The sequence below is a fragment of the Poecilia reticulata genome, linkage group LG20, assembly GCF_000633615.1.
Source record: "Poecilia reticulata strain Guanapo linkage group LG20, Guppy_female_1.0+MT, whole genome shotgun sequence".
NCBI classification, from domain to species: domain Eukaryota; kingdom Metazoa; phylum Chordata; class Actinopteri; order Cyprinodontiformes; family Poeciliidae; genus Poecilia; species Poecilia reticulata.
Window position 1 is genome coordinate 1,125,672 of NC_024350.1, and position 6,868 is coordinate 1,132,539.

The window sequence follows — 6,868 nt, forward strand, 5'->3', positions numbered from 1 at the left end:
CATGCTGTCTGTGAAGCTGCAGAGAAAGGTTCCCAAACATCAACACAGACACAGTTTACATGTAGGCAGCTCCCCAACATGGAGCTGGAAGAGAGATGAATAAAAAGCTCTGTCAGTCTGAGGGGTTTTAAATGATTGGCACACCAAGACTGTAGGACAATGAGGCTCACACACACACACATGCACACATCCACCCCCACACACACACACACACACCATCAGATGTTGAGATGTGAGGAACACAGCTGTCCACCTGCTCAGGGAGCTGCACTGCCCGACTCTGTGGAAAACACAAACTGTTTCCATTTTAAAAGCAGAGTCGGCTGTAGAACAATAGGTAGCCTCTGTGTTCCCACGGGATGGAGGAAAAGAGACCTTCACAACCAGAGAGCAGAGGTGTAACCCAGTCAGGACTCACACAGAGGACAGCTGAGCTCCCAATGTGAACAACGGCAACATAATGATGCAGTAAGTCCTGCACAAACATGTCATTTGGCCTCCAGATACCCAAAAAAGGCTGCTTTAGTCCACATGTAAACACTTACAAACGTGAGTAATGTTTCCCTGTGGTTACTGCTTCTTTTTTCCACCCTAATGTGAGCGTTTTATTTGCCACCAGCAAGAGCTGATCATTCCTAAGAATGTTTCAGAGAAAGCTGTAATAAAAGCTCCTGGTAGGAGATGGCACCAGCTCTGTTTGTTCTCCACCTGGCCGCCATGCACAACTATCAGTGCTGCACAGAATGACGATCGCGCTGTGCATCCTTGCAGCTGTTTCCACCGGCTGTCAACCTCATCAGCTCGGTGTTGCCCACAGTTAAGTCACGAGGCTAAGTGGTTTTTTTTATTTTAAGTAGGGTTTTTTTTAAATACACCAGTAACAGTGACAGTGAAAACAGGTTAAGCTATAGGTTTATAGTTGACTCATAACAAAACTGGACATGCTAGTTGCTAGTTGGTGCTAGTTGCTAACGACAGCAGCAGATGGTAAAGATAGGAGCAAAACCAGTCTCCACCACACCTCTGAACAGGTGGAGCATCACTCCGTCTTTATTAAACTCCATCTTTTTCCTCTCTTCTCTCCCTCCTCTCGCCTCAGTGTTCAGTCAGCCAGTATTTTGGATTTTCCACCTCCATTCCAGAAACCAGCAGACATCTCAGCTTTTCCCCTTTGGTGCTCCATAAAGTGTGCTGCCAGAGCGGCCCAGAGGCAGCAGCAGAGCTGACTGAGTGTTCAGCAGCAAAGGAGGAAAGAAGCAGAAACTGGGCCAGTGATTTATTGCTGATTTATTGAGTCGTTGAAGCTGCTTTTGTTTGGAAAAATCAGACTTTCAGATGTTTTAGGCAAGAAGCTTTGGAAATAGACTCTTTGTAAGCAGAGAATCACAGAATCTGTCTCCAGATTCTGTGATTCTGGGCAACCAAAGAAACCAGTTGGTGTCTGTGAGTTTATGGTAGCTTAGTGAACCTTCTCCACCAATCAGAACAGATCATCTGAGCAATGGCTGCCTCACACACACTGAATTACTGAAAGCTGGAGATAGAAAACAAGCTTTCAGTTTTTGGTTCATCCAGGTTGGATAAACCTGGATGAAAGTCCAGGTTCATCCAACCTGGACTTTTTCGTCCAAGTTGGATGAACAGATCCCATCAAACTGTGAAACTGGTTTGTACTTTTAGTGCAGAGGATGGAGACCGAGGGAACGTCAGTGAAATAGAGACTCCCAGATAAAGCAGGACAACAGCAGAGGAAAAGGCGGCACAGCAGGGAATTGTGGACAGACAGGAATGTGAGGATATTGTTGGAAGTCTCTGACAAACTACAACCTGAACTAAAAGTGAGTGGTTTGTAACTCTGGGTTATCGCGTCCTCATCTCCCTCTCACACATTCCTTCTCTTCTTCTAAGGAGAGAACTGTGGTGAGTGAGGTCAGGCTCCTCTCTGTGGAAGAATCCAAAAATGAACCAGAAAACTAGAGGAGCATTTCCTAATCAGGCCGTATCAACCCGGAGYGTCTCAGACCTTGTCCTGTCATCATGGCTCAGACTGCATGGGAAGCAGACAGAAGAGCAGCGAGGAGATGGAGAGTCTGAGGCTGGTGGAGCCTGCAGAGATGAGATCAGTGGATCAGGATGTTTGGAAACTCTGGAGGCTTTTAAAGCAGAAAGAGAGGTGACCAGGATAAAGCTGTGAAATCAGAGCAGTTTAATGTTTTGGCTTTCACAATGTTGGACTTTTATATTCGTAAGAAAAGATGCAGTGAAGATGAAAATGTTACTCAGGAGGAGGGACCGATTGACATGCAGGATGTTCAGAGTGAGGTTGTAGAAGACGGGGTTTCCCTGTGAGGGATTTGTTCTGAACAAAGGATGACCTGCTGTACGTCTGACACTCTTAATACCTTTGGACTAAATGGAAACTTTCAGATYATTTTCCTCTTTTGAACATTTTCTGCTCATCCAGTCATCTCTAGCTGGTAAAGAGCAAACTTCTTAAATGTTTAGTGAACTTAAGGAGAGCGCCTGAGGCTGCACAGCTAAAAAGTCCAGATGTTCTGCTGTCTTTTAATGCCTCATGAAACTCCAAGCTTGTGTTGTCATTTTCACTGCTGGGCAGATCTGAGCGAAGGCTGGACACAAGACAGAAGACAGGTTGAGGTCTAAAAACACCAAGAACTCTCAGTAAACAGCTGAAGTAAACACTCTGGCTGCCATAAAGACAACTTTACTTTCATTGTTTAATGACTTTTCTGTTTCTCACTAATGTTTCACAGATGAGATGGAGATTGGTCCCATTGAGGAGGGGGGAGGAGAGCCAGCAGGCGGCCATCTTTCTCCCACTGACTCACTCGCTGCCTTTTCATTCCCTCTCTGATCTGTTTCGCTCCGTCTTTTTCGATCTRATTTCTTCAGACAACTCAATTATGCTGGCCGGGCTCCATTTGTTTTCCAACTAAATATTACACCGTGGACTTTATGAGTCATAAGAAACATCTTTCAGCTCCATCCTATCAGTCACCTCTACGCTTGAAGCCTTCTTGCTAAAACGTGTTTTTTTCCTCCAGCATTTTAAATAAAGACAGAAACCAGAGCAGCACATGTTTGCTGAGGACACGGTGTCCACTGGAAGAACAAAACACAAGTCAAAAACCACACACCACACACACACACACACACACACATATCCACTAATCTGCTGAACATACAGGTCTTCATCATCAACCTTTATTTAACCAGGATAAAAAACTCCTTGAGATTAAAAATCTCTTTTCCTAGAGTGTCCTGGTGTTCTGACCCAGAGGAGTCTACTGAGTTTTTCTCTCTCTGCTTTCAGAAGCCACAGACCATGGATCAAGTCAACATGACAAGTGAGTCGACCTTCTCTCCCCAGATAACCTGTGTCCAATCACCAGCTGAACGTGAGCTGTAACGCTGTGTGTTTTGTTCTCTCTGTGCGTGTTTGCATGTTGTGCCGGTCGTCAGGGGCAACGGTGGCGTCGCAGCGACGCAGAAGGAGAAGGTGAAGGCCAAAGATGAGACGTACTGGAAGGAGATCAACGCCGCCATGGCCTTGACCAACTTGGCTCAGGGGAAGGACAGCGTCTCCGGGACAACCAGCTGCATCATCCAGAAGTCCTCCCATATAGCCGAGGTGAAGACTGTTAAAGTGCCATTGTTGCAAAAGTTTTAGCTCCGATTTGCCTATGCAAAGCAGAAACATTTCTCTCAGTAAACTTGATGGAGTCCAAAAAACTCTCTGTGAACTGGTGCTTTAGGACGAAGGTGGGCTTGTGAAGAAAAAATATGTTTTGGTCTTTCTGAAACTGTTCAAATGATGGATTCCTTTAAAAAAAAAAAAAAGAAAAGAAAAGAAAAACAAATTTTTTGTAATGTTAACTTATTTTTTTGAGTCTTTTTATTGCTACAAATATATTTTCCAAAGTGCCTTTGTTTTCAGCAGTTTGCTCACTGATTGTGCGCAATGGAACATATGATCAGAGAGATTTGTGAAGGAATGTTTTGGCGAGTGCAGGCTCTTAGTCGGTATTATTCAGGATTTGTCCCTTGTAACATTATGTGCCTTAAGAACAGAGTGAGCTCATTGGCATTGATGAACTCAAATAGCATGCATCTGCACAGGAACTAATCCTATTTTGACTGGAGTTTCCATTTGGGCTGTAAACAGAGCTCTGCTTTGTGACTGCTCAACACGTTTCGAAGCGAAGAGCTTTGTCCATGTCGTCCACCTCTTAACCTTGAATTCCATCAGCCGCTGAAAACTTTTTCTCTTACTGAGCCGTGTATCCTCCGAAACGTGCACAAGTTCTCAGCTGGACCCAAAGCCGCTAATCGTCCACGTGGCCAGGCCGATAAGGACGAGCAAAAAACCGCAGCGACCCAAAAGGGATGTTTTTATTTTACGTTATCAGTCTGCCTTGTGAAGCGTCGTAGCTTTTCCCCTTTTTTTTCTTTTTTGTTGTTGCAAAGAACAGGATGGTGCAGAGTAAAGAAATTAACTCAAAAAGCCAAGCGCCGCTCCCTCTCTGCCTTTTGATCCGCAGCCTCCCCAGATGTTCGGCATTACATTTAAATTGCTGTTTACAAGAAGCCTGAGGACAGGCTTAAAAATGTAACTTTCTCTTCCATGGCCTCTTTCTGTCCTGCACAGTATTATTTCTTTGTCAGCCAAGTGTTTAAAGCATTTATTATGGCTGCCTGTGTGTATCTTGTGTCGGTTTTGATTAAAACTGTCTCGTCTAACTGTGTTGCATTAAAATCGTCTCCGTCACCCAGTGGAAAGAATCCGTTTCTGAGAACGTGCTTATTGCAGTTGCACCTGATTTTAAGCTTTAAGGATGTCTTGGAGGTGCCTGAAAATGAATATTTTGTATTTACAGTGGTCTGACTGCCGTGATGAAGGACTTTGAAAGAGAACAAAACTGCACAATTACTTCTTTTTTTTTTTTTTTTCAACATTGAATGTTTAACCAGACGTTCACGGCTACGTAGGCGTTTTTAACAAAGAAACGTCAAAGAAACGAATCTTTTGGTTATATTAGTTTGTGTATACATGGAAGTAGTTTGTAATTAATCACACCAAACCTCAGGCTCTGTTTGTTTATGCACTTGGGACGTTGGCCTCCACCTCCGGCGGGTGTTTTTCAGCCAGCTGATCCAGGCGCTGGGAGAACTGGATCCACGGCTCGCCTTTCAGTTTGCAGCTTTGAGCCTCTGGGCTGCTCACGCCTCTCACAACGGCCGCGTGCTGGTGACGGAGGCAGAAAAAGGTCAAGGGGAGTTCAAAGGCAGCAACAGGAACACCAGATGTATAAGCAAATGGGCTTCACAGCTATGACCCCAGTACTGTAACACTCTCCAGCACAAACTCTGCTCTTAACCACGCTGAGAGAAATGAAAATGTGTGTTTTGTAATGTATAAATTATTGCATTGAAAAAGCAATGAAAGTGATGACCGTGAATTGTATTTTATTGTTAATTTATATGAATGGATTTTTAAAAAAATATATATTTTGCTAAAGACTGGATTTTCCATCCAATGATCAGATTTATATCTTCTTGTACCGTTTCATCTGCCTTCCTGTAAAATGTGTTTGATAAAACTGTTGTTACTTGGTGATGATAAATAAACATCTGAGCAACATGACTGGTGTAATTTTCCCTCCATTGGCGCTAGTGACACTTATTAACTACCTAATAACTCCAACATTCAGGCATGCTTGCAAATATCTAGCATTAGCTTTCATAGCTAATAAAAATGGGATGTTATTTGATTTTAGTTTCTGTTTAATAAATAAATACAAAGTAAGTTTTGCTTAATCATGGGAATTCTCAAAAAAAAAACAATTTAGTCATGGTTTAATTTAAGAACCTAAATCTGTTATTGATGTGCAAATTGTATTTACTCTTCAGGATTCTCCTGGGAATCCTGAAGGTAAAAGGTGTTTTCTGTCGTAATTAATGTCTTTTCTGGCGCACGCACACACACACACGCACACACACGCACACACACGCACACACACACACACACACACACACATTTTCAGCTCTTCAGTTTTTAGATTAGTGTGACCTTTCTAAAGTCACATTTCATTTAACACCGTCTGTTTGTAGAACCATCTCCACAGTGAAACAAAACCGTCTAAACTTCTTTCTGCATTTAAGTGAAATTTAAAAATCATCCTAATGAAGCGACATGGCATCGAACACGTTGATGTTTGTTACATTTTTTGTGCATTTGAAATGTATCTGAGTTAAATAGATAATATTCTTGTTTTGTGAATATGGAGCAGATAGAAGTTTTTACTCTCTGCTCCTTTTCATTCAGGATTTCTTTCGGTTGCTACGTGAACCAGTCATCCCACTCTGCTCCACAATCACAAAAACTGCGCGAGGCTGTCTTTGTTGTGACATTTATCAGCAAAGCATTGACTCTCATCTCTGAAGGGTGAAAGTGGATGACGACCCCGACTGAACCAAGAAAAGAACAATGGAAGGTTTTGTTCCCCAAAACTTGTGGTTGCCACAGACCAGACGTGCATCTCACGTACATTTCACTGTGGAAGCAGAGAAGCGACAGCATGCCTCTGAGCCAGACGGGACCGGACTGCCCAGTCCCTCCTGCATGCTTTCCCTTCCTCCTCAGTTTCACTCTGTATCTTAATTATCCTGGAGTGAACTGGCAGAAGCACACACGCTACAACAAAAATGCTGGCAGAAAGCATTTTTAATGTATTGGGATTTCCCCCGAAGCAGCGTATTTTTAGCGTGTAAACAAGTCAGTTAAAGTGTCTTGGGTTTGTTCAGATCTCTGTTTTGGACGCCGCTCGTCGTGGATCACATCTTTAGA

At 43.2% G+C, this 6,868-nt stretch overlaps 1 long non-coding RNA gene across 3 annotated transcripts; it reads left to right on the top strand.

Moving 5' to 3' along the window:
* On the top strand, nt 1-5,665 carry LOC103482235 (uncharacterized). 3 transcript variants are annotated; one of them, XR_001775997.1, is made up of 3 exons: nt 1-1,838; nt 1,909-3,368; nt 3,484-5,665. It is a non-coding gene; the product is annotated as an uncharacterized LOC103482235 (long non-coding RNA). The 3 variants fall into 3 exon arrangements; XR_001775996.1 differs by having other exon boundaries at nt 1-1,565; nt 1,603-3,368; XR_536419.2 differs by having other exon boundaries at nt 1-3,368.
* The last annotated feature ends 1,203 nt before the right edge of the window (nt 5,666-6,868 follow it).